This window comes from Macrotis lagotis, chromosome 4 (assembly GCF_037893015.1).
Source record: "Macrotis lagotis isolate mMagLag1 chromosome 4, bilby.v1.9.chrom.fasta, whole genome shotgun sequence".
Classification (NCBI taxonomy): Eukaryota; Metazoa; Chordata; class Mammalia; order Peramelemorphia; family Peramelidae; genus Macrotis; species Macrotis lagotis.
In genome coordinates, this window is record NC_133661.1 from 164,116,495 (window position 1) to 164,144,270 (window position 27,776).

General features: G+C 37.2%; 1 long non-coding RNA gene across 1 annotated transcript; it reads left to right on the forward strand.

Moving 5' to 3' along the window:
- Positions 1 to 827: 827 nt before the first annotated feature.
- LOC141521726 (uncharacterized) lies at positions 828 to 9,082 on the forward strand. Its single transcript, XR_012478046.1, has 3 exons — positions 828 to 896; positions 6,626 to 6,691; positions 8,418 to 9,082. It is a non-coding gene; the product is annotated as an uncharacterized LOC141521726 (long non-coding RNA).
- Positions 9,083 to 27,776: the final 18,694 nt, after the last annotated feature.

A 27,776-nucleotide genomic window follows, 5' to 3' on the forward strand; every position in this document is an offset into this window, starting at 1 on the left:
TTATTCCACATTATTCTTTTTAACATATTCTGTTTCATACTGTTACTCTAGAATTACCCAAAATAAAGGATTCTTATTTGACTTCAGAGATTATAAGTAATGAGGCAAAGAGCCAGTATTCTTTGGAGAAAGCCCCAGGATTCCAGACTCCCCAAAAATATGTGCTTAGAAGTACAAATCAGAAGTTTAGAAGAAAGAAACTAGGAGAGGAAGCATTATGGTGGCAAACCAGACTTCTTGTTAGCCATAGGGAACATGATTAAGAGGAAGACAGCCTTTAATCAGAGATAGTAGAAGTCTGAAGTAGAAAAGGATAATGTGCTAGAGAATGCCTTGAATCCAATAGTCAGAGTAGATTTCTGACAACACTGGAGCCAGTTCAATGAATTTTTGCATCCAGGAGGCATCCACAAATCTTCAAGAATAAGCTGAGAGAAGACGAGAGAACTATTTTTTTTCCTATCTGTCCAAGCACAGTAGGAAGGTTTTCCCCATCCCAAAGTGATTTTCTTTAGAAGTTATTTCCCCATTAGTAGCTTTATGTGGTTGTAACCATTGAGTATGTGTGTGAGGGAGAGGGAAAGGGGAAAGGATGAAGCATTATTTTGTAGTTCACAAACTGTATTTTCCTTTTTTTTTGGTCCATTTATTTTGATGTAATACCTGGCTATTCTGTCTTGATAAAATACTTAGCTAAATTTTAACTTGTAGATACTGGGTGAGCTGAAGTTAACTGCTCCATATGCTCTGGGGAGATTTCTCTGGGTAGATGCATTATCTGTCCTAAGTAGGGGTAATAAAAACATATTACTCCTTTCCTATTTCTTCTTTAACCTTCTTTTTCTCCTGATTCTATCAAGGATCATAGATATTAATTTCTCTGCTGGGAAAGGAAGGTAAGGGACTTTATAAAATATAAGCTAAAGCCTTCCTTCATATATATATATATATATAATATATGTATATATATATATCAAATTGAATCATGATAAAATGGAAAGACTAATGGATTTGGAGACAAGTAAGAACTGGGTTTGAATCTTGTCTGTGATGCTAATTGTATGACCACAAGCAACTCATTTTAAATCTTTGAATCATAGTTATATCTATAAAATGAAGAAAATAATACTTGTAATTATTATCTCACAGGGTTTTTGTGAAGAACTAATGATCTAATAATATGTAAAGTGTTTCCAAAGTTTGGAAACTTTACAAAACTATATTCTGCTATCTATATGACTGTAATTATTAGTTATTATTATTATTATTAAATCTAGGACAACTAGGTAGCAAAGTAGAGAGGGCACTCAGCCTATCGATTCAAATCTGGACTCAGATATTTATTAGCTGTGTGACCTTGGGTGAGTCACCAGTTTCCTCATCTGTCAAATGAGCTGGAGAAGGGAATGGTAGAGCACTCTAGTATCTTTGCCAAAAAAACCCAAATGGGGTCATAAAGAATCAGACATGACTGAAATGACTGGATAACAATTGTTATTAAATGCAAAATTCTCATCAGAATAGGAAGATTGAATTTTGAATGTTTTTATGGTGGTTATTCATCTAGAGATCCCATTTGAGGAAATCCTTTTAGTTTCATTTGGGCATTCAATATCACATTTTCCTTACTTTTCTTATGCAGGCCTTTGCTTGTGGGAAGATCACATTATTTTGTATGAGGGAGTGGGCTAATCAACCTATATGACAAATGTAATTTGAAATTTGAACTTTTATATAGAAGAATTACAATCAATCATATTCAGTTATTTATTATGCAATAAACGGTAGTTTTGAAGTCTGGTACTGAATTGTGAAGCATAGGGAAAGGAAGAAGATTGTCAATACTTTTGTGAAAGAAAACATCCTTTTTCTTTCTTTTTCTTTCTTTTTTTTGCAAAGCAAATGGGGTTAAGTGGCTTGCCCAAGGCCACACAGCTAGGTAATTATTAAGTGTCTGAGACCATATTTGAACCCAAGTACTCCTGACTCCAGGGCCGGTGCTTTATCCACTGTGCCACCTAGCCGCCCTGAAAACATCCTTTTTCTAATCACTATTTTAACAAACTATACAGGGTGTTCAAAAAATCATGGGGTAGTTTTACATTTTCTGACTTTGGAATCCACTATATTCCCCCTCTTTTACTTCTTCCCCATTAAGGGAGGCTTTCCTAGCCATCTTGGAGCATGCCAATGCAGATCATTTGGAGAGGTGACTGTTACTAGTATCTCCCTTTACAAGGATAGTCCTGTTTCCTATTAATCAGATTATGGGGTGGAATAGTTCTGGTTAAGCCAAGTAAGACAATGCCTTGCCCAACCTACCCTCACTATAATGAACACAATTGTGCAACTCACTCCACCAATCACTTGGTTGGTTGGTTAGTATGGTCCTCTTCAATACTGAAGAACTAGGAGGAAAGGAATCCTGAAGAATTATTAAATGTTCTTCACAAGTTGTTGGAGACAGTGGTGTTTCCTAAAGTGTTCCAAAATACAATAGAATTTTTCCCTTTCTACTGACAGACTTCTTGTTTTCCATTATAGTTCAGAGGAAAGATTACTGAATGTCTGGAACATAGTAATGCTATGGAATGCTGTAGAAATGTTAGTGATTTGGTATTTATCAGCATCTGGCTCCAATTTCAGGTTGTTTAACTTAGTTGTAGGACCTTGGGAATATCTTTAACCCTTCTGAACTTCAGTTTCCTCATCCATAAAATGGGGATAATAACTTTGCTACCAACTACTTCACAAGATTATGAGATGAAATATATAAGCAGCTAACTGTTCACCTCTATGAAAATGTGAGTTATTTGATTTTTAAAATTTACAGCTTTATTGATTCCTTTTGGTTTTATATGTCATAGCTATTTTTCTTATATATGCTTTCTTGTTTTCTCTCCCCCCAATACCCACTAAACTTTTCCTTGAAATAAAAAGTTGACCAATGCTAACAGACATGGAGACCCTATATGATATGGTATGCACCATTCCATATTCTTTGTCCCTCCCCCCTCCCTTGAGAGGAGTGAGGTACATAAAAAATTTCACTTAGATAATAAATGCTTATTGAAATGAATTGAATTGATTCATCATTTAGAAATTATTTACGAGAGGGTTTTCTTGCTTTGGCTAGTAATCGTATGCCCGGACACCCTTCTATGTCCCCTCCCCCAACTCATCTTGGAAATAAAGTAGCTAACAGACAGATCACTACGCTGCCAATGGGGCTGCATCAGCTGCCAACAATAAAAGGGAACCCATTTGTCTTCTTCCCTTCTCATTTGGTGTGTGGGCAGAAACATGGATTGCATTGGGATTTATAGCTGACTGGCCACACTAAACAACCTAGACGTCTGAGAAAGAAATCTACCTTCTGCCCAGTTGGGCTTGAATGGAAACTGTCCATTACACCTTTCCAAGGGACTTGGATGATAACTATAATTCTCCCAATGGGGACATAGATAGAGAAGGTTATTATTTTTTAAAGGGTAGGGTATTTGTTACTCACTGACTCTAATGTGTCCATCAAACAGGGCTTCCTTTAATTGAAAAAAGGAGTTTCCAAGATACGGCTTGGGTTTCTTAACCAGTTGAAATAATTGTTATTTTGTTGGTCTAGGTTTTGTTAACATATAATTAAAATATTCAGATTTGAGAATTCTCACTACAAAGGCAAAAACCTTTGCTTTAGCCTGTTGATGGACTTTTGTTTTCTTTATAATATTGGTAGGATTGGTTTATTTAGTTTGACTTATTGGTTGGTTGTGATATTATAGGGAGGAAGGAATAGCTAGGTGGCCCAGAGGATTAAAGTGATGGGTCTAGAGTTAGGAAAACTCACCTTTCTGAGTTCAAATTTGACCTTAGATACCATTTAACTCTATTTACCATTCCAGTATCTTTGCCAAGAAAATTCCAAATAGAATCACAAAGAGTTGGATATGATTGAAAAATGACTGAAAAAAGGGAGGCAGAGTAGCAAAGACTGGAAACTATACTGGAGTACTGAATTTGCAATCAGGGACCCAGGTTCAAATCCCATCTGTGCCACTTATACCTGTGTGACCTTGGGTAGGTATCTTCATCTCTCTCTGCTCATCTATAAAATGTGAAGGTTGGGAAAGGATACTTGATTAGGTCCCTTCTGTCTCTAAATCTGATTCTAGGTTGTAAAAGATGGTGAAGGCAGAGCTAGGAGTCGGAAGTCCTGAATTGAGTCCCCACTCTACCAATAAAGAGTTATATGACCCTGATCAAGTAATTTAATTTCTCAAAACTCCATTTTCTCATTTGTAAAATGAAGAGATTGAGGGATCCTATCATTAAATTTTAAATCATATGATTCTTTGCAACCACCTTTGATGAAGACAAGAAGAAAACACAGATTAATTAAGCACCTGCTATATATGGGTCAATCACTATGCGATGCCAGTCTACAAATATTATGGCATTTGATGCTTACAACAGCCCTGGGAGGTAGGTATTGTTATTATCCCTATTTTATGGTTGAGGAAAATGAGACAAAAAGAAGTTTAAGTGACTTGCCAGGATAAATATCTGAGGCTGCATTTGAAATTAATTCTCCTGACTCCAGACCCAGCACTACAGACATTGCAATACCTAGTAGCCACCTCTAATCTTGTATTATGCCACAAGGATCTATCACAGTCAACAGGTAAATCCCTGAGCATACATGAGTGCAAAGTATTGGGTTATTTACCAAAGGGATCATAGGATAGGAATAAGTAGAGGTTAATTATTACTTGTTCTATTTTTTATTTATTTTTTAATTATTCTAGCCCCCTTGTTTTATGGATGAACTCATGCAGGCTGTATTTGGTAGAGTCAGGATTGAAGTTGAAGTCCTCTGATTTCTTTTTACTCTACCATAAAGTTCTGATGATAGTCTAGACTTAAGCCTGGGACAAGAGAGCTTGTTAGTCACAACAGTAAACGTGTCACAAGAGAGGGAATGGAAAAATGAAGGCTGTGAAAGCTCAGAAAAGATTGAGTTGTCAATGGAATGGACTTAGAACTGCTCAGGAAATACAGGGAGCCCAGCTGACATTGACAGAGTTATAGTGAGATGTATTCCTTAAGGGGAATGTTCATTGTGTCTTAAAAACACTCCTTGTACCCCATTTTTGACTTTAGCAAGTCAAGGATAAGAAATATTTCTTGAATGGGATGATATTGGTGGAGCATGTGAGAAAGGAAAAGGTTTCAGTATTTGCTGTGTTATTGTTGTTCAGTCATGTTCATTCTTTGTGACGCTATTTATTTAGGATTTTCTTTACAAAGATATTAGAGTGGTTTACCATCAACTTTTTCAGTTTATTTTACATATAAGAAAACTGAGGCAAATAGATTAAGTGACTTGGCCAGAGGCATATAGCTAGTGTCTGAGGCCACATTTAAACTCATGAAGATGAATCTTCCTCATTCTAAGACCAATACTCTATTTACTATGCCATGTAGCTGTTCTGGAAAATAATTACATTAGTTAAAAGAACAGAAATTTCAAATACTCAAAACCTTCAGAAATATCATTGTAGATAATAGTAATTAAGTTTGAAAGGGATTTTGGAGATTGTCTTTCCTATCTACTCATTTTATATATGAATAAAGTGAGACCCAAAATGGTTAAGAGACACGTAGATGGCATAGACTGATAGGATTGGGAGTCATACATATTTGAGTTTGAATTCTGCCTCAATTATTTACTAACTGTATAGGTTTGGGCAAATCACAATTTCTCAACCTCAGTTGTGAAATGAGGAGAGTAAGAGCATCTCATAGATTGTTGTGAGAATCAAATGAGAAGATAAATATCTCTATATATGTATATAGAGAGATTTATAATGCTCTGCAAACTTTAAAACATTATGTAAGCATTATTTATTGTTGTTGTCTTTATTTCACTAAGTGTCTTGCCCATAGTCACACAGAACCAGGGAAACTAGGTCTTCTGACTCCAAATCCTATGCTCTTTTTCCAGGGTGAAATTATTACTCTAATATAGATGTTAAAGTCTCCAAAGGCTTATGTTAGCCTTAGGTGTGTGTATATATATGTATATATATATATATATATATATATATATATATATATATATATATATATCCTCTGTTCACTATCCCCCAATCTATTACCCATCATAAAAATAAATAAAATCAGCATCGTTGCCATTCATCCTGTGCAGTTGGTCCTTGTCCATGAGGCTGTGGGCAGTGTTTCTTTAGGAGGCAGGGTTCAAGAAACTTTCTCTGCAGCCAGTTCTGGGTCAGAGAAGCCATTGTTAAAGAATGAATAACCGTCCTATCTGTTCTGAGTTTCCAAAAAAAGAGACTGTGAGCAGTAAACAGGATTCATGTGTTTTATAAAGGTAGCTGATAAGCTGATTTCTCTGATTCAGGATGTGTACAATAATATAATTGAACAGACTACTTCCATGCTAAAAAGTATTTATTAAATACTACTATGTATTAGCACATGACTGTGTTGTGTCAGATTTTTTTTTTTTCAGGATTGTAATGAGTTTAAATGCATCTGACTCTTTATGGCCCCAATGTGGGGTTTTCTTAGTGAAGTTACTTGAATGATTTGCTATTTTCTACTCTAGGTCATTTTACAGATGAGGAAACTAAAGCAAATGGAATTAAGTTATTTGCCCAGGGTCACAAAATGAGTAAGTATTTGAGGCTAGATTTGAATTCAGGTCTTCCTAACTCCAGTGCTGACATTGTTAATGTGGAATATTAAGAAACTCTGAAGAAACTCATAGTCAATGTGAAATTAAATTCCTACTGAAATAGTCTTCAGTAGCCCCATGAAATATTTCAAGGAAATCATAAGCCTATATTCAGATGCTTTTTTTCATGATACCTTGATGACTAAAGTTTTCTTGACCATAATCTCAACCCAATAATAAAGAGAGGTGAATGACAGCCCTGAGCTCACCCATTCTATGTGAAGAAGGCAGGTTGTGAAGTTCTGCCACCATCTCTTGTCAGATACTGATGGTAATTACAGAAATTCCCAGAGAATGAGGCGATCTCTTAGTCCTAGCCCCTACGTTCTGGAAAAAAAAAATGAAACCTCAGGAGCAATTATTCCTGAACTCTTCCATTGTTTCAGTTGTATCTGATTATGACCCCATTTGGGGTTTTTATGGCAAGGAAACTGAAATGGTTTTTCCATTTCTTTCTCTAGTTCATTTTATACATGAAAAAACTAAGGCAAAAAAGGGTAAAGTAACTTGCCTGGGGTGCCACAGCTAGAAAATGTCTGAGGCTGGATTTGAACTCAGCTTCTTTCTGACTCCAAGCCCAGCACTCTCTCCCCTGTGCCCCCTAAACACCTCTAGGATACAGAGCAGAAAAAGTTATAAAATCTAGAACAATGGGTAGGATTCCCTTAGGGCCTCAAAAGGACTGATAATTACAGCCAGCTTATCTTTTAAGTACATTCATAAGAGTTTGTTTCTATAGTTTAAGAAAGTCTGTCAAAAAACTTTAAAGTGCTAGAGAAACGCTAGTTATCATCTTTAGTGTTGTTACTGAGAGACAACATAGTATAATGGAAGTTCAGATTCAGGAAGACTTGAGTTTTAGTTCCTGACACATTTTTTGGGCAAGTCACTTAACCTCTTGATGTGTCTCTAGTTAACTCCCTAAATCGCAGAACTGCTGTTCTCCATTTTTTGGGGCAAGTCAATGGAGTTAAGTGACTCCCCTAAGGTTACATAATGGGGTAATTATGAAGTGTCTGAGGCCAAATTTGAACTCAGGTCCTCCTGACTCCAGAATTGATGCTCTATCCACTTTACTACCTAGCTGCACCTCCTTTATTGGGGAGGAGAGTTCCCTCATTGATAAATCACAAGTTCAGGCAAGCAACCATTACCACTACTGACAATAAACTTCCAAATTAATATAATGCTTTAAAGTTTGTAAAACACATCCTATACATTATTTCCTTGGAGGGACCCTGTGATGTAGGAACTTGAATATAAATTGTCCCTAGTTTATACATGCAAAGATGCTCAGAGAGTGATGAGAATTGTCCTCATTATACAAAACAGATGGAATTTGAATCTTTGTATGGAGCCCCAATCCACCTGTCTTTCTAAACTCTGTTTTTTTGATCTACTTTTTGAGCTTTCTTTCAGAGAGAGGCATGGAAACTTCAAATGCTTCAGTAGGAACTCCTCTCCTTTCCTCCCTCATTGGCTATTGATGCTGACAGATCTTATTTATTTATTTTTAATGAGGCCTCAAAGTATGCCCCTGTGTTTCTTAGATTTTTTTCAGTGGTAATGTGGGAATGGCTTTACACTGAGTTCATGGCTAAACTAAGAATGAAAATCTCATTCCATTTCACTCCTACTACCTGACTAGAACATGTTTCTTAAGCAGGTGAGCTGTGGGGCAAACCACCACCTGGGAGTAATGACAGCCCTTTGGGCATCTCTGTGTCTGGGTTCATGGAGACCTGAAGTTTTCTCAAGTGCCAGCTCCTCCCTAATAACTGGTTAGTAGTCATTCATCAGAGTCAGAAAGCTGCCAGGTATGTTTCCCTTTCTTCCCCCTCCCTTTCTTCCACCTCATTGCTATGGAAACCAGTCAGCTTCTCCACCACATCCACCACAATCTTATCAGACAGCCAAAGATTATGACAGGATAAAATATTTTCCTCATGTTTAATTATCATGTGCTTTAATTTGTAGTCATCAGGAAAGTGGTGGATTAGAGGTTGTGGAGCTCCCAGAGAAAAACAACTTCTAAAAATACAAGTGTCGCTAGCATGATGGGCTGGATTCTGAGAAAAGAGGTCTGCCACGCATTCACGTGCTTGGAAAACAACATGATAATTATAATATGAATTGCTGTTGGAGCCCAGAGAAGAGATGATTCTGGATGCCCACAACATCTATCTACTCAATGAGATGTAAAGGGAAATGGTACAGACTTGAAAATATTTCCCCAACCTATCCAATGGAGACACCCTGGCAGAAAATAGATATGACCTCCAATTTTTTTCTTGCTCATGGGGCAGAGTGATAACTGCAGTGGGACAACTGGAGAAGGGTGGGTGGGTATTGACTCTTTAGGATATAACCCGGCTTATATATCTTGCTCATGCATGGTTATTTTCATTTGTCCTCCCCATTAGACTGTGAGCTTGAGGGAAGATTATTTTTTGTCTTTCTTTGCATCCCTAGTGGTTCATGAAATGTTTGGTACACAGCATGTACTTAATAAATGTGTGTTGATTTGACTAACTGGAAGTCTTTCCCCCTTCTCACATTTAGTGAGGATCTGATTGCCAGACTCTGAGACACTGAGCTGCTTGGAGGGAATGTTCCTTTTTTTTTTTTGTGAGTCTTATTGGTTTATAATCACATATCAATTTTGACCAGAGTATCATAGAATTTATATATATTTTTCTAATTACATTTTATGAAATTTTTTCAACATTCATCCACTTGCATATTATGTTACACATTTTCCACCATTCTCCCTTCCCACCACTTTTCCCTTAGCTGCAAACAGTCTAGTAAAAATTATATGTGTGTGTGTATATATATATGTGTGTGTGTGTTTTAACATGTTTACATTTTAATCATTTTGTGTATGAGGAACTAGGACTAAGAGAAAAGAAAGAAAACTATGGGATAGGAAGGAAAAACACAAGATAATTTTTTTAAAAAGTGCACATAGAATTCATTCAGATTTTGTGGTGTTTTTTTTTTTTCCCTCTGAATGAGGATGGCCTTGTCCATAGTCTCAGAGAGTCTTAAAGCTGGAATGGACTTTTGAGCTTCATCCCATCTTTTAAGTGTCATCTATTACTCTACCATATGCACAATGAGTGGTTGTCCAATTTCTGTCTGAAGACCTCTAAGGATGCAGAACTCCCCAGAACCACATAACCCATTCCCCTATTAGAAAGCTCTAAGCATTAGAAAATATTTTGCTTATAATGATCCAAAGTCTGCCTTTCTGTAACTAGGACTCCTTTGTCCTGGTGGTGCCTTCTAAGGTCAAATGATTGCCCCAATAAGTCAATAGAAATGTTGACTTCACAGAAATATGAAAATTTAGATCAGGATTAGATTAACTAATCCAATTCCTTCATTTAATAGATAAGACCTAGAGAAGTTATAAATAATTGTGCAAGTTGATAGCAGGTCTGGCACTAGGTTATGGGTTTCCTGACATAGTCTAAATTTCAGTAGTCTGGGAAAAAGTCCTGGTAGCCTCATCATAGTTGCTGCTTTTTTCTTTTTCAACAACATTATATAGCCTCCCTGGTCATCTTTCATAGAAATCTCAGTATTACATGTATGACCTATATTAGCTTCCCCTTTGTCAGGGAGAAAGGAGAGGGAAAGGAGGGAGGGAAAAATGTGAAACTCAAGACCTTACAAAAAACAATTATTGAAAAACTATTTTTGTATGTTATTGGAAAATAAATGAATAGTAAAAAAAATCTCAGTATTAAAAATTTCACTATACTCATGGTGTGGGCATCTTAATTGGGAATCTCAAATTTAGGCTAAAACAGTTGTAAACACTTAACATTTCTAAATTGTATTTCCTTAAAATAATTGTCATATTATCAACTTGATGTGCTAGAGTTACTGGGGGGGGGAATGGAAAGTCCTATTAAAACTGTTAATTGCCCATTTATTTCAGTCACATCTCCTGAGAAAGCTGCTTTTGAATGATTATAAGTGCTCTGGAAATGGTATAATTAGTCAACTTGTTTGGGTCTCACTATTTTACCACAAGAATCTTTAGCTGTAAATTAATATGATTAACAACTAAGAAGTAGAAACATGATTCACTAGCTTATCTGAGTTATGTAACAAATTACATTGGAGATGATTATTTCTGAGAAGACTTTTCTTTGGCCAACAGGCTACAGTTAAACTTCTGGGTTGGGCATGGTATTCTAGCATTGTTCCGGGTGTTGTTACTAACAAACAAACAAGGGGGGGAAAGGGAAGTGTCTGTTCCCAACTCAACTTGAGTCATCCACAGATCACTGGGGCTACTCATTAGCTCCTGACACACAAAGATCTTTTATGTTTTGTTTGCTTCCTTTTCCAATTCAACAATCTTCCACTGTAGCTGAAGTCTCTGGTCAAAACCAATTCAGCAGAAAAACAAAGAATAAGTCACACATTGTGATAACTAAGAATCAGATTTCTAAAGTCTCTCAGTAGAAAAAAATAGAGTTAACAATGTTGATGGATTGATAGTCTAATTGATATTAAGGCTGATTTGGGAAGTAGGAATTGAGCCATTATAGATCATTGGTCAGCCATTTTTTAGTCATTTCTTGTAGATCCCCTAATGAACTCCCCACAGTGGCTATTACAGATAGTCTCCTTTCTCTTCAAGCTCCCAATCCCCCCCGCCATGCTCCTATATGTTTTTAGCAGATGATTTCAACTCTTTACTTGTTTGACAGGGCTGAAATGTGTCCTTTAAAAATGCTTGTATCTCTACCACCTAGTTCAATGCTTCACACATAATAAATGTTTAATGAGTGTACTTTGAAGTAATCATTAATGGAGGGGCTAGTAGCAATCAAACAGCTGCTTGGGGTATGGGACACTTTGGAAGAAAACAAAGAAACTAGGGGTTAGATTTTAATGTAGGATTGCCAAGGAGTGACTGGCCTATGGGGTCAAAGATCAAACTCAGTGAGAGGTAATTGTTGGTTTAATAGAGAAACTATAAATATGAACCATATAGTATATAGAAATGGTCACTTGTATCTGACTTTCAGCAATCTCATTTGGAACTTTTTTGGCAAAGATACTGGAGTGGTTTGTCATTTCCTTGTACAGCTCATTTTACAGATGAGGAAATTGAGGCAAAAAGGTTAAGTGACTTATTCAGGGTCCCCAACTAGTGTTCAGATTTGAACAGGAAGGTGAACCTTCCTGATTCTAAGCCCAGTATTCCATCTACTGTTTCCCTTAGTTGCAATAGGTAAACAGAAATTGAAGCAGGGAAGAGAAAAGAAATAATGAGACAAGCTAGGGCATCAGGAAAATAGCACAAGTCAAATAGATCCAGTAACAGTTTTATATTAAATGATAGTTTGTTATATTCACTACATGGACTAGTGAATATCGTAATGTACCTCTGTCTACAGAATTCTCAAGTTCTCAGAATTTGGGGTGTAGCTAAAAGTCTTGTTTGTCTGAAACACAGAATTTATGAAGGGAAGTAATACAAAATAAGACTGAAAAGGAAGGTCTGATTGCAGAGAGCCTGAAATGCCAGTTATATTTAATTCTACAGGAAAAGGAGAGCCTTGAAGGGTTTTGAGTCAGGGAGTGCCTTCTTCTAATTTGTGCTTGTGAAGATTATGTTGTCAGTTTTGTGGAAGATGGATTGGAGAAGAAAGAAACTAGGGAGAGGAAAGCTAATTAGAAGTCTTTGCAGAAGTCCAGATGAGAGGCATTGATGGTTTGGACCAATGTAGTGACAATGTGAGTAGAGAGAAATCAGTCAGCTAACCTTAATTAAGCAACTACTATAGACAGTTAAAGTGACACAAAGTGCTGGGCTTGGAATTAGGAAGACTCATCTTCATGAACTTAATCTGGTTTGCCTCAGTTTCCTTATCTGTAAAATGAGCTGATGGAGAAGGAAATGACAAACCATTCCAATATCCTTGCCAAGAAAACCTCAAACTGGTTCTTGGAGAGTCAGACATGACTGAACAATGATTAAACAACACCACCACTATGGGCTAGACATTATGCTAAAGGCTAGGGCCTATAAAGAAAGGTAAATATATTTCCTGTTCTCAGAAGTTCATGGTCTAATAAGGAAGATATTATATAAAACAACCATGTACAAACAAGATGCTTATTGGACAAATTAGGAGGCACAAATGATAAAGAAGACTATGAAAGTGTTTGTGGAGAAGGTGGATGTGTTCAGTTTTTGAAGTCTATGGGTCATCCAGGAATAGATATCCAACTGGTAGTTATTCTGAATCTTTTGTCAGTATCAAAAGCCCTTCTAAGAATGCATAAATGATTTTGACTCTAATTCTTTGGCACTGTCTTAACTCTGGAACTTGGTATCAAAAGTCCTAGGAAACATCCTTATATTTGGACTTTCATCTTTTTTTTTAGTGAGAAAGACCTCTTTACAACTTACTAATGCAAGGCAAGGCATTAATTTACCTTTTCAGCACTCATAATTAGTTTTTCAATCCATTTCCATGATTCTTTACATTTTTTTCTGCCCTTTGATGTAAGAAGAAAAGAGAAAAATTTCATCACAGGATGATGCCATGTATCTTAGAAATACCTCCACAACTATCTTTTTTGTCTCACTCAGCAGACTGTTGGTCTATCTATATTATACTCGTTAGCATTATTTGATTATCATCTAATTGCTTCAGGAACCCATGCCTACTACATCATAAACTCTTTGAAATCAGTTATACCTCTCATGTCCACCTTGATGCTCTAACACAATTTCAGGTGTGTTAATCACCTGGAACTTTTGATTTGTTGATTATCTACTTATTGATTGATGGGGGGGTGGTTCTTGTTTCTATTTCTTGAGAAATTGAGTAAAGTTGTAGAGCTATTGGAATAAGCCATTTTGAATGTATTGCAATATGGAAGGTTTGGAGGGACATCTATGTTTTAAACTATTCCTATTTATGAGAATAAAACTGTAACTTTTGTGGAAGTGCTATCAATAACTCAAGAGTATACATGGCCCTCTCCTTTTCCCATCATACTTTTCTTTGATGATGCCTTTTATGACTTCTTGCATGCAATTCATCTTTGATAATATGCTACAGGCTCATCTCACCCATAGGGATTTTCCCATTGCCCTTCTAGTCACCTGAAGTTTTGCTTGCTTTACAAAGATGAGTCATAACAAAAAAGATGTGCTTTAAAAGAACTTCCTATGGAAGATTGGGTTTTCATGCTTGGATTTTTTGTGACCCTTGGAAGAATTATCATAAGGTCATAGATCAAGAGCTGAAAGGAGCCTTTGAGTTGACTTAGTACAAATTCCTCATTTTTACAGATGAGAAAATTAAGGTCTAAAGAGGTCCAAGGACTTGCCTAAAGTCGCACAGGTTTAAGAAAGTATCAGAGGAAATATCTGAACCCAATTTTATTATTTCAAAGTCAACTCTCCCTTTCCTGTGCCATATTGCTTCCCAGATGCATTTTATTTTCATAGAGGTATGATTGATACTTCGGGGGTCTCTCTGAATTACACTATTGTCCAAGCATGAGCTAGTTCAATCAAAAGTTACAATCTACAATGATGTTTTTGCCAAGCTGTGGATGAAAATCTACATTTATGTTTGACAGATATAAATCTAATATCAGTTAACAACATAGTCCAGAAAAGGTATGGAATGGTAGGACTCACAAATGCCCGAATAGTCTAATATATCTGCAAATTAGCTGATATGGGTATTCACCCCCATTGAGGCAGATCGAAATCTCAGTGGCTAGAGGATGCTGAATCTGGAGTTCATAAGTCTCAAATTCAAATCCTATTTGTGATACTTCCTAGCTGTGTCACTCTAGGCAAGTCATTTAATGTCTATTTGCTTCAGTTCCCTTAACTGAAAATAGGATAAAAATAGTAGCCTCCCAGGGTTGTGAGGATCAAAAAAAAAATTTGCAAAGTACCTGAAATAAAAGAGATGCCTAATAAATGCTCATTTCCCCAACTCCATTGATTATCCCTCAATCAATCCATGTAACCAGTCCATCTTTTTTTGCCCATATTTTTATGACATCCTTCACCCTTCTGCTTTGTCATAATTTCATATTTATAAAATACATTGTATTTGGTTCCCACCTACCCTCTGGGAATCCTAAATTTCTATTATTCAAGAACTATTTTTTTATTTTCAACCACAATGATGGGATCATTATTTTAAAAATTTACTTTTAGGGATTAAGGTATGATAGTAGTTCCTTAACAAACACATCTTCCCGAAAATGAATTTGACAACAATTTATTTTCTTTTTTCAACAGCACCTTCCTCAGGGTTTTTAAGTTAATAAAATGAAAATGAGGAAAAATGAGGACTTTAACAACTGAATTAGGAAAACTAGTTAGAGGTATTTTTACTCAATGAATACAATATTATTGAAAGCAGCTGTGCTCTTTAACATCCCAAATTTAGGTAAATAAAATCAACTGTGAGCTTTCTCTGTTTTCCATCTGATCTGGGGTTTATTTTTAGAACCTTTCCTAAAAACTGAATGGTGATATAGCAGTGAGGAGGAAAGGGAAAGGTTGCTTTGGGATATAAGCAGGTGCCTTTTTTAGTTTGGTAACCAACACTAGGAAGGAATGTCTGTCTTCTGATTGGATTCCCATATCACTATTCAGCAGCAGTAGGGCATGTGAGAGATATGGGGAGGGAAAGGATGCTCTTCTGTTAACTGCAAGACAGTTGGCTTCATGAGATTGTTGTGACTCAACCCTTTCCCCACTTCCATCCCCCCCCCCTTTTCCAAGGCCAATACTTAAAACGTCCTAGGTTCACTTGCTAATAATACAATTCCCCATGTAATATGGGTTGGAGAACTGATGGGCATCCTGGGATTTGTGGTTCAATTCAGTTTTCTGAACTATAAATCCCAGGATGCCCATCGATTCTCCAACTTCTATTATACTTAATCTCCGAGGAGCATCTTTGATGGGGGAAGAGAGAGGAAAAAAGGGAGATAGAGAGTGCGAAAATAGGGTCAGAGGCAGAATGGGAATAAGGGAATTAGAGGGATAAGGCTCTACTTCTTTTGAGCAACAAGATGGAGGACTATACACTTTCTTTGATCCTTACAACTTCTCAAATCTCTCCCAAACTGAAATTATTTGCCAAAAAAATAAAGCAACTTTAGTGGTCTCCCAGATTTAGGAAATGCAGAATCTTAAAGAAAGTTAAAAAAATAAAGCAGTCCCTCAAATCCTAATTAGATCCAAGAACATGACATAGGCTTAGAACAAGACCAATCCATGCCCCTAGTCCCTCTCCCTCTTTTCAGTGTCCTAAAGACCATGATTCTCTATGGGTTATGGAAATTTACGCTATGACAGCCAGATAGCCACAGACCCTCAGGAACAAAAACCAATTGGGGTCCACAGCAATGCAGCACCAATACTACAAAACCCTGTACTGTTGGGACCCTTAGCACTAGCAGAACCTGGATGCCAGTCAACCTGATAATGCTAGCAGAGTCAGTGTCTGGGCTGACAACCAAACTAGCATCCCTTCAAAGCTCTGAATTACTGGGATGTGTGGGTTAACCACCTAAGAGTCAGAAGGGGCAGAAGTTTAGGGAAGTAAATCATTAATTGCTCCATGTGGGAGGAGGTTAGACACTTTGAGATCCAGCCCTTAATTTAACTACAATCATAGGAGAGAGTCAGAAATTCCGAAACCTTACAAATTATTGTTAAACAAAGGAAAATGATCCAACATTTGATTAGTAGATGACCCTGTGGAATTTGAGGAGAATGTAAAACTACAACATATTATTCCTGAATGGATCAAAAGAGAAATGAAAATTATTAGAGCAGAACTTATGGCTTGCACAACAAAAATAATAGGCAGAATAAAAAAAACTGGAATCAGTAATGGGAAACATCAAAGAAACAAAAGAGAACAATAGATTGGAAATGCAAAAATAATGAAGTGAAAGACAATCAGGAAGAAAAGAAGCAAAAAAAAAACAGTAAAGAAAAATATGCTCGCTTTGCAAACAAAGCACACTAATCTCAAAGACAGAATGTGTAATAACAATCTAAGGATCATATGTCTCCTAGAAACACACTAAAGAAAAATAATTGTTAGCACCATAATGAAGGAAATAATAGAAGCGAACTATCCATAACTTTTGAATATAGAAAATGAAAATCTAATGGAAAGAATTCACAAATTGCCTCCAGGAAAAAAAAAAACCCAAGGCTGCAAACTCCAAAACACATAGTGATTAGATTTAATAATTCAATTCAGAAACAAGTTTCCCTAGTAATCAGGAGAAAGACCTTCAAATACAAAGGAAAGACAATCTAAATAATGAAAAACTATTCTGTACCCACTAGAAAACTTAGGAGGGAATGGAATAGTGTGTTCTGAAGAGCAATGGAACTCAGAAAGCAACCCAAGGTGAACAAACCATCCTATAAATTAGACCATATGGGGAAAAAAGATAGAAGCTCAATATTAAAGAAGAGCTTGAAATATTTTTAGAAGGAAAGCTAGAACTAAAGATATTATTTGCTCCTCAAATACTCCCAAGAAACAAATGTATTAGCGAATAAATGCAATAGTCAATGGTAGCGACAATAACAAAGTGACAATAGAAAGACCATAAAAGAGACAGGTGAAAGTGGAAATCTGACTGAGGTAGCAGTGAAGACGCAGACAGGATCATTATGGACAGAACCTGGTGATACCTTACCTTTTGGTAAATGTTGGTTGTTGCTTTTTGGTGGGACTACCTTACAGAATAGAAAGGTACATGAAAGGGGAGAGGGGAGCAGGGGAATAGAGAAGAAGAGTGTGAGGAGTGTTGGGGTCAAATCAAGCTCTAGCAATGACAGGAAGGTGACCTATGTGGTCTCAGAAAAAGAAAACCTATAAGAGAGTAGATGAGGAGGGAAGGATTGAAAAGGGAGGGAAGGATTGAAAAGGCAGGGAAAGGAAGGAGGCCTTGCTTTGGTGGTGGAAAGGAGTTCCTCATGAATGTTCCTATAGGTGAAGAGAGATGATCTATGCAGGGAGATGAGGACCTTACACTAGGTTTGGCCTGGGGGATTTGAAGCTTAAAGAGTCTACTATTCCTACATTGGGAGAGGGTGACCCCAGATGGCATTTAGGGGAGTGTGGGAGAGCTCGGACACAGAGAAGAAATTTTGAGGGAAGGGTGGGGAAAATGGTTGACAGTGGAGGATATAGACACATAGTGATTAGATTTAACCTATATGATAGAAGCAAGATTCTCTCGATTCTAAAGCATCAGACTAATTGTGACTGTGACACCTCTAAACCACATCACCCTGGTTGTCTGCCTCATATTTGCAATAAGGAGCTTCTATGATTGGATTGTAGTATAGGAGGATTATTTGAACCTCCATATTTTAGAAGTGGAGCAAAAGAGTTGGAAAACAGTGGTAGGCTGCAGCATCAGACATGAGAAGGAACTCTACTATGGAGCAATAAGGAGAAAGCAATTAAGGGGAAAACAGAATGAATACTTTGGAAGTTTTGATTATATGAATACAGAGAGAGAAAAAGGAGTCATGAAGCTGAGAACAAGGGTCTAGAAAAAACAGAGAATAGATAGTGTTATTGTTTGTCTTTTGTTTTCAAAGAGGACAAATGACATCATAGGTGATGCTTTGACTTTCCAGTAAATTGGATTGAAGTGAGGCAGAGTTGCAAAAAGTTGACAGCCTCACTCTCTAAGTCATCAAAGTCCAGGGGTAAGAGAGAAGTCAGGAAGACTGGCAATGGCCTGGGATGCGATTGATGACCTTGGGGTCTTCAATGTCTGACCAGGCTCTAAGAGCGCCATTACACTTGCTTTAGCCACCTTCGTGGCCATTGGAACAAATTGTTCTTATCTCATATAAGAGAATGAGAGAAGTCCTTTTTTGGAAAGGGGCAAAGCCAAAATGAAATAAAAAAAAACTAATAAACAGGATTAATCGAAGGGGAAGAGAGGAAAGGGGAATCTTTGAGAGGGAAAAAGAGGGAGGAAGAATTATATAACTAGGTAGAAGCAGGAGAAAAAAAATAAAAAGAAACAAAACCCCAAAGGGAAAGTGGGAACAAATGAGAAGAGGGGACTTAGGAGAAGAGGGGCGGTGGGAAGAGGATCACTTTAAAAAAATATTAAAGTAACTGAAGGTACATAAAACTGTTTTTACAGCAGAGGAGAGGGAAAATAACTTGAAAAGGACAGTGGTAAAATGAAGAAAGGATAAAGAAGAAAAGGAAGAAATAGAGGAAGAAAGAGAAGGGGAAAGGGGAAGGGAAGTGGAGAGAGGAGGAAATGGAGAATAAGGAGAGAGAGAGAGAGAGAGAGAGAGAGAGAGAGAGAGAGAGAGAGAGAGAGAGAGAGAGAGAGAGAGAGAGAGAGAGAGAGTTTAAAGGAGAGAGAAGGGGGGAAGGGAGAGAAAAAAGTGAGGGAGAAACAAAGAGGGGAAGAGAGGTTGAAGGGAATGGGAAAGATTAGCATTGCAAGAACATCTGGTTATTTTCCAGGTATTCCTTCCATAAAAACATTTGTTCTTGAATAGAGTTTTTAAAAAGATAGGATGCAACAATCATTGAGTTAGAAGGGACCAACAGAAGTACTATAGTTCAGTCCCCTGTCTCTAGTGTAGACTACTCAGGCCAGATAAGCTTTATTCTTCAAGTTGGGCTGAGGTTCCAGTAAAATGAAAATTGGATTACAGTTTGATTTAGCTCTATTTTCTACTCATCCAATTTGATTGGATCTATTTTCTACTCTTTCCTCCTCCCACCTTAGTGTTAACTATGGGAAGGCAACTGCTTGGAACCAAAATCACTTCGGTGAAATGGTACCTATATGACAGAAGCAAGATTCTCTCGTTTCTAAAGCATCAGACTAATTGTGACTGTTGACACCTCTGAACCACATCACCCTGGTCATCTGCCTCATATTTTCAATAAGAAGCTTCTATGATTGGATTGTAGTTATAGGAGGATTATTTGAACCTCCATATTTTAGAAGTGGAGCAAAAGAGTTGGAAAACAGAAACTAGAGAGAAAGATTAAGGGAACTCAATAACTCTTTTAAATAAGCATATGGAGTTTAACACAATTGTACATATATATCCTATATCAGATTACTTGCTGTCTTGGGGAGGCGGGATGGAGAGGGGAAACTGAGGAACTCAAAATCTTACAAAAACTGATTATTGAAAGCCATCTTTACATGTAATTAGAAAAAGATAAAAATACCCCCCCCAAAGGATTTTAAAAATATGGAAATACTTAGGTAATTCCTGTTTCTAAAGAGGCTGAGGTTGGTGGATAGCTTGAACTCAGGAGTAGGCCTAAAACAGACTGAATGTCTACTGTAATGTATCACTGGCACAAATAAAGTGAGCCCTGGGAATGTGGTGCCTTAAGGTTACCCAAGTAGGGGAAAATCAGCAAAAGTTGGAAATGGAACAGGTCAAATCTTCTATGGAGTTCAGTGGTGGGATTGGCCCATGAGTGGCTTTTGAACTTTTAGCTTGGGTCTTATAGGGAAATCAAGTCTAAGAAAAGTAAAATATATGAATGATGGCTATGATATATAGTAAAGAATAGATTTGAAGTCTGATGGCCCAGGTTGGAGTTACAGATCATTTCCTTAATAGTCTTGAGACTTTGAACAAATCACTTGACCTGTCTGAAACATTGGTAAAATGAGGATAATAATACCTAGTTTGTCTACCTCAAGGGGCTATCGTGAGACTCAAATAAGATAACCTATGTAGAGTACTTTGTAAACTAAAAAGCACTCACTATATAAATGCCAGTTTTTATTAGAAAGGTGCCAATCCTTACAGGGGAGCAAACAAAAGAAAATGGGCTGACATTTTCAGTAAGAGGGTGAACAAGAATCGAAAGCTAGGGTTGTTCAAAGATGCAACAACTCTGTTCTCCCTTGGAAATCTGTCATGTTAGGATAAATAGTGAGTATCCTTCTATCTCCATCAATGCGGAGTCCTTTGTGCCCAAGCGATCATTGAGTAAACAAGTTCTGTTAAGAGAAGTATTGCATCTAGGAATAAGGAGATGAGAGTCTCTGAATTCTGGGACCGCTATTTTAGGGAAGATGTTGATAAATCAGAAAGCCAATAAAGCAAGACAAACAGAACAGTGAAAAGCCTCAAGTCCATGCTATATGAGAAATGGCTGAAGGAACTGAAGATGTTTAGCTCAGAGAAGAAAAGAGAGGAGTATGTAATAGCTGTCATGAAGCATTGGAAGTGTTGTCATGTGAAAGAATCATGTTCTACTTGTTTTCAGAACTTGTAGCAAAGGATGGAAGTGGAAATGAGGAAAATTTAGGCTTCAGTTGAAAGAGAAAAACCATAAGGAATCTCTCAAGAATTGATGAATTCCCTTGCCCTTAAGGGGGCAGCTAGGGGGTAGGGTGGTTAAAGTGCTGGGTCTGAAGTCAGGAAGATTCATCTTCTTGAGTTCAAATCTAGCCCCAGACATTAGCTGTATGGCCTGAGCAAGTCACTTAACCCTGTTTGCCTCAGTTTCCTCATTTGTAAAATGAGCTGATGAAGGAAATGACAAACCACCCTAGGATCTCTGTCAAGAAAACCCCAAATAGGATCATGAAGAATCAAACATGACTGAAAGCACTGAATAAGATCTTACCCTTATGATCATCAAGCAAAAACTGATTAACCACTTGTTAGGCCGATAAGTTTCTTTTCCAGATGAGGTTTGGTCCAGATGGCCCTTGAAAATCAGTGATCCTCAAATATTTTTTGAGCATCCACTATGTCTAACATTGTACCAGACACTATAGAATGATACCAAAGAATAGAACCTGCATCCCTGTTCTCAAAGAGTTTACAATCTAGTTATAGATTATAAGACAGAAATATGAAAACAATAATTAGTAATTCAAAGAGATATGTGGCTAAGTATCATAAGTGGTCACCTATAGAACTTCCCCAGATGTTCCCCAGACATTCCAAGATCTCACCTGGGAGGTCAGAGAAGGTTTCACAGAAAAAGTAGAACCTCAGTCGGGTCTTGAAGGACAAGTACCAGTTCAATAAACTAAGAAGAGTTTGGGTGGCAGGTAAATGGTTTGCATATAGAGGTCTGGACAGGAAGGGACAAGTTTATATTGGAAAAACCAAGAGTAGACTGCTTTGCACAAGTTAATATTTCCTCCCATTGTCCTGTACAATTTATAAAACATTTTCTTTAGGTTTTTTTTTTTTGCAAGGCAAATGGGGTTAAGTGGCTTGCCCAAGGACACACAACTAGGTAATTATTAAGTGTCTGAGGCCGGATTTGAACCCAGGTACTCTTGACTCCAGGGCTGGTGCTTTATCCACTGGGCCACCTATCCACCCCTAAAACATTTGGTTTTAACTCATCTGTATACATGCTATTCCTCCCATTGGACAGTAAGCTCCTAGATAGTAAGGGGTGCTTTGTGTTTGTATTCCTGGTGCTTTGGGAGTACACAATGCAAAATTTCTTGAATGAACTTAACAACAGCAACATCAGTATTTTATACGGCTCTTAAAGGTTGTGGATGCTTTCATTTGAACCTCACTCTATGATAGAGCTATTGTTTAGTCACTCAGTCCTGTCTGACTCTTCATGATCCCATTTGGGGTTTTCTTGGCAAAGATACTGGAGTGGTTTGCCGTTTCCTTCTTCAGTTCATTTTACAGATAAGGAAGACTGAGGGTAAAAAAGGGAAAAAAGACAAATTTACAGGGTAACTTTATAATTTATTTAAAAGAAATAGCAAGTTTCATGTGCTAATAGATGTGCAGTTACATGTACAATTAGTTTTTTTATTATAGTATGTTCTAGAAATGCTTGTTTTATTCCATAAATTAAAAATAAATTTAAAAAAGAAACTGAGGCAAACAGTTCAGTGGAATATGCCTAGGGTCACACAGCTAGTAAGTAAGCTACTGACTCCAGGGCTAGCACTCTTTGCCACCTATCTGCTCTGGTGTTATTCCTATTTTATAGATGAGGAACTAAGACAGAAAGAGGTAGAGTGATGTGCCCAGGGTCACATAACTGGCAAAGTTTTGGGGAGAAAGATAGATGTATCAATGATTAAAATGCTGGCCTGAATTCAGGAAGATCTGAAATTTATTAGGTGTGTGATCTTGGACAAAACCCTTAACCTTTGCCTCAGTTTCCCCATTTTTAAAATGAGCTGCAGAAGGAATGGCAAACCACTCCAGTGTTTTTGCCAAGAAAACCCCAAATGGCATCTCAAAGAGGAGGATATGACTAAAAATTTACTGAACAATAATTTCTTGATTTGAATCAAGAACATCAGAGTGAATCTCACAGTCTAATTACCAACATTTTCTCCAACCTTTTCCTCGCAATGACCTTATGAATTTTCTGCATTTTACAGATGAGAAAACTGAGAAAGACTCTGAGAAACCAGGTGAGATGGTGATGATTATGCAGCTTGGGGAACCTTTAAATCCAGGCCACTCTCCTGACTCGGAGTTCACTGGGCTATTCACTACCCTCCAGTGCTCTCAAGTCACATCCTGTTCTTGCAAAACGAATCTGTAAACAGAGATGGCTTCTATTATCTGAATTTTCGTGCCTCATTCAATTGGTATTTATTTTTTCCTTACAAATTACAATCTGCATTGACATTATTAAAGCAATCATATGAGCCCAGTAGAAAAATGAAGAAGAAACACAATTGATTATTTTTATTGCTGTAGAAATCCTTCGCTGGTAGACTGGGCATAGACCCAATTTCATTTGTCTGTGATACTGCGAATGCAGCTAATTGCCTGTCTTCCATAAGGGAGAAAGACAAAGAAATAATAAAATATTTTTGTTAAAATACTACTTGCATAAGACTTATATGACTTTACCTTTTCTGTGGCTTGTACATTTGTTTTAGATAAAGTCTATATTACATTGACTGTTATGAGGTCAGTTCTGTTTATCTGGGCTGCAGGAGCCCTGAGTGGTGAGTTATCTAGAGTGTTAAACATTTAACAGAACATAGAAGTAATGAAAAGGATGCCAGAATTGACGACCCTGTTCCTAGTGCTAACTCTTACTGAGTATTCAGTTTTACACAGGTATGGCATATGCAGTATTGGACAAATCACCTGACTCATCTGAACCTCAGTTTCCTAACCGTGAAATGTGGATGGTAATAGTTGCCAATACTACTGCCAAAGTTGTTATGAGGAAAGGGCTTTGTACCCAACAAAAGCACGGAATTAATGTGAGTTTTTTTTAATTATTTAAAAAAGTACACAATTGAAAGAGCAACCAATGTTTCTGTGCTCACATGAGAAGATGGTTTAAAGGGTAGAGAGGTCCCTCTCTTCTCTGCAAGAGACTCCTTGCCCAGAGCAATTTAACAGCATAATTTGATTTTTTTTTTGCTTAGCTTCAGGTTAATCTATTATCCAAAAGCAACTTGGCTATTCAGAAAATTGAGGAATTGCTATGTTTTCTCTTTTGTCAGAGTATCCTCCATTCTTATAAAAAACATTAGGTTTATAGGATCAAAAGATTTAGACATGAAAGGGATATGAGAAGTTATCTAATCTAGGGTTCTGTGCACTTGTTTTAAAAAATGTTGATAACTGTATTCAAATATAATAGGATTCTTTTGTAATCCCTTGTATTTTATTTTACGCATTTAAAAACATTATGCTATGAAAGAGTTGATAGGTTTCACCAGATTGCCAAAGGGGACCACAACATCAACAAGGTTTAGAATCTCTCCTCTATCCCGGTTTCCTCATTTTATAAAAGATGAAGCTTGTTTGATTCTCTCCTTCCTATATTCATCTCTTCCATGTTTTCTCTTTGTCCTGGCGCTGGCAGGAACTAGTCTTGCTTTTGCAGGGTCAAATGTATGCATAAAAAATCCAGGCAGCGATTTTTAGTTATAACTTTAGGTCCTGAAATTTAACCCCTAAATTTTATAATAATGAGTTATCACCCATCTCGTCTAGAATTATTTTAATTGATTCTCATGGTTCCTTGGTTACAGAGGGATAAAACCAGCTTCATATTGAATATTGTTGGCAAACAGAAGCCTGGTTTGGCATTTTAGGAAGCACAAGGGAGATAACTGAGAGGGGAATATACCCCCTAATTCTTTTTTAGAAAAGAAAAATTAATGTCTTTTTGTTTGATTTGCAGTTAATATAATACAAAAATCTAAAGGAGCAAATCACACAGGCAATTCATAGATGTGAAAACAAATAAAATCAAGAGAAATGATACTTTTATGAGATATGTGGAGATAACAATTATAGATTATATGTGAAGAGAGTTCTAGAAAGGGATGGAGATTTAAGGCAGGAAGACCACATGAAGATTTAAGGCAGGAAGACCATGCTTCATGAAGCATACTTCCCTTTCAGATACATTACTTCTTCAAGCTAATATACAGAAACAGTAAATTATTGGAATAGATAGGACTCAAGTCTTCCAGACATTGGGGCACCAGCCGGAAGAACTCCCAGACTCTTGGTCTACCCATCATATTGTTGTTGTGTTGTTTGCCCTTCATTCTCAAAGAAGATAATGGCATCAGGGAGGTGATGACATGACAATAATGATGTTTTCCTTCATTTTCAAAGAATACCATAACATCAAGGAGGTGCTACTATGACAAGCATGTGAATTGGATTTGAGTGAGGAGGGGTTGTGCTAAGTCACCAGTCTCACTTTCTCCTCTAGAGCCATCTGGGTCCAGTGACCAGACATGAATCAGGATGACAAAGTGTGCAGATTCAAAAGGCTGGAGATGGTCCTAGATGAGAGGCAATCAGAGTCCCAAGGTCACACAGCTAGTTAGAATCAAGTATCTGAGGCTGGATTCAAACTCCCATCCTCCTGGATCCAAGGCCAGTGCTCTATCCACTGCATCACTTAGCTTCTCGATGACATGACAAGGAAGTGAATTGGATTTGAGTGAGGGAGTGCTATGCTAAGTCCTAAGTCACCAGCCTCACTTTCTCCTCTGGAACCATCTGGGCTCAGTGGCCAGATATGGATCAGAACAACTGTGGATGGCCCTGGATGAGAGGCAATCAGAATGACAAGGTCACACAACTAGTAAGTGTCAAAGTTCTGAGGTAGAATTTGTATTCAGTTCCCAATGACCACAGGGTTTGTGCTCTATCCACTGTGTCATCATACATATTGCAAGTCCAAGCTGATGACCCATAGTCATGTGGCTTCTGATTCTAGGTCAACAGAGCACATACTGTAAATGATTCTACCATGTTAGAACACATTGAGTACTGGTCCAGTGAGGGACCTGTAGGTTTGTTGTTTGATGGTTAGTTAGCTAAATTCACAGGATTATAGGAGAGATACATATTGCCAGAGAATCATGGAGTGATGATTTATTTATTTATTCTTTTGCCTATAATTATTCACAATACTGTCCAGAAGAGCATGGGATCTTCTTCTATGGAGGAAGGGACTACATTGATGTAATCCCAAATTCTTATAGTAATAACATGCAAGTACCCTTTTAAAATAGAAAGAACATCAGCCCTAGGATCAGGAGACCTGTTTTTTTTTTTTAGGTTTTTGCAAGACAAATGGTATTGAGTGGCTTTGCCTAAGGCCACACAGAGCTAGGTAAGTAAGTGTCTGAGGTTAGATTTGAACTCAGGTCCTCCTGACTCCAGGGCCAGTGCTTTATTCACTGCACCACCTAGCTGTCCCTGGGTTGTTTTTTAATTCTTGTTTTGGCTACTGGCAAACTCTTCTTAACCTCTCTGGGCCTGTTTTCTTATCTGTAATAATAAGGGATTAGGTTAGATAAGAAACATAATAACAGTTATATGATGCTTTAAAATTTCACAAAAGCTTTCAGATACTATAGGACCATTGAGATGAATGTCCATTGGTTGATAGACAATCCCAGAATCCCTTTTCCATAATCCTGTTGCATCCCATTCTCCACAGAAATCTCTTCAGTTTTATCTTCCTTTTAGATTGGAGGGGCTAGCTTATCAACCAATACCTGACTCCAGCCAATCAGTGCAGCTCCTCAGGAGATGGAGGAGGGGAACTCATCCTGGCCCTACATGTTCCAACAACACGTTCTATATATACTATTCCTCTTGAGTCTTACAACTCTGTTGTAAGTATTGTCCGATAGTATTGTCTTTATTTTACAAGGACACAGAGGCTGAGAAAAATTAAGCCTCTTGCCCATAGTCACATAGCCAGTAAGTGTCAGAAACAAGATTTGAACCTAGATCTCACCATACAAAGTCTAAACTCTGTCTATAAGATCATGAAGCCTCAAAGTTCTTGCCCTAAAGTTAGTTTTATCATTTTGTTGAATTTTCCCTTCCTAGATTTTAAAAGTTGAGCTAGGGTGAACTAACTTTTCTTTCTTTCTTTCTTTCTTTCTTTCTTTCTTTCTTTCTTCCTTCCTTTCTTTCTTTCTTTCTCTTTCTTTCTTCCTTCCTTCCTTTCTTTCTTTCTCTTTCTTTCTTTCTTTCTTCCTTCCTTTCTTTCTTTCTTTCTTTCTTTCTTTCTTTCTTCCTTTCTTTCTTTCTTTCTTTCTTTCTTTCTTTCTTTCTTTCTGCATTGTACCTGAAAACCTAGTATTGACCTGGACATATAGATAAATGCTTAACAAATACTTGTTGGTTTGATTTGCTCTAAAGGTTGGGTATATTTCATTACCTCATTAAGCACTAGGATAACTTTGTTACCCTCATTTCATGATCAGGATAAAATTTTAAAAAAGAGTTTCTCTAAGAGACCCATATTTTTCTATATGGGAGCTGAGAAATAGGTCATAGTTTGGACACATTTGATAATATTTAAATTACATTTTTGAGAAGACAATATGGCAAAGTGTGCAGATTCAAAAGGCTGTAGGTTATCCTCCCTCACCCCTGTAATTCTATGTGATATGAAGCAAGTTAATTAACCTTTCTTTTTTGAGGTTTCATGTCTCAGTATTTCCA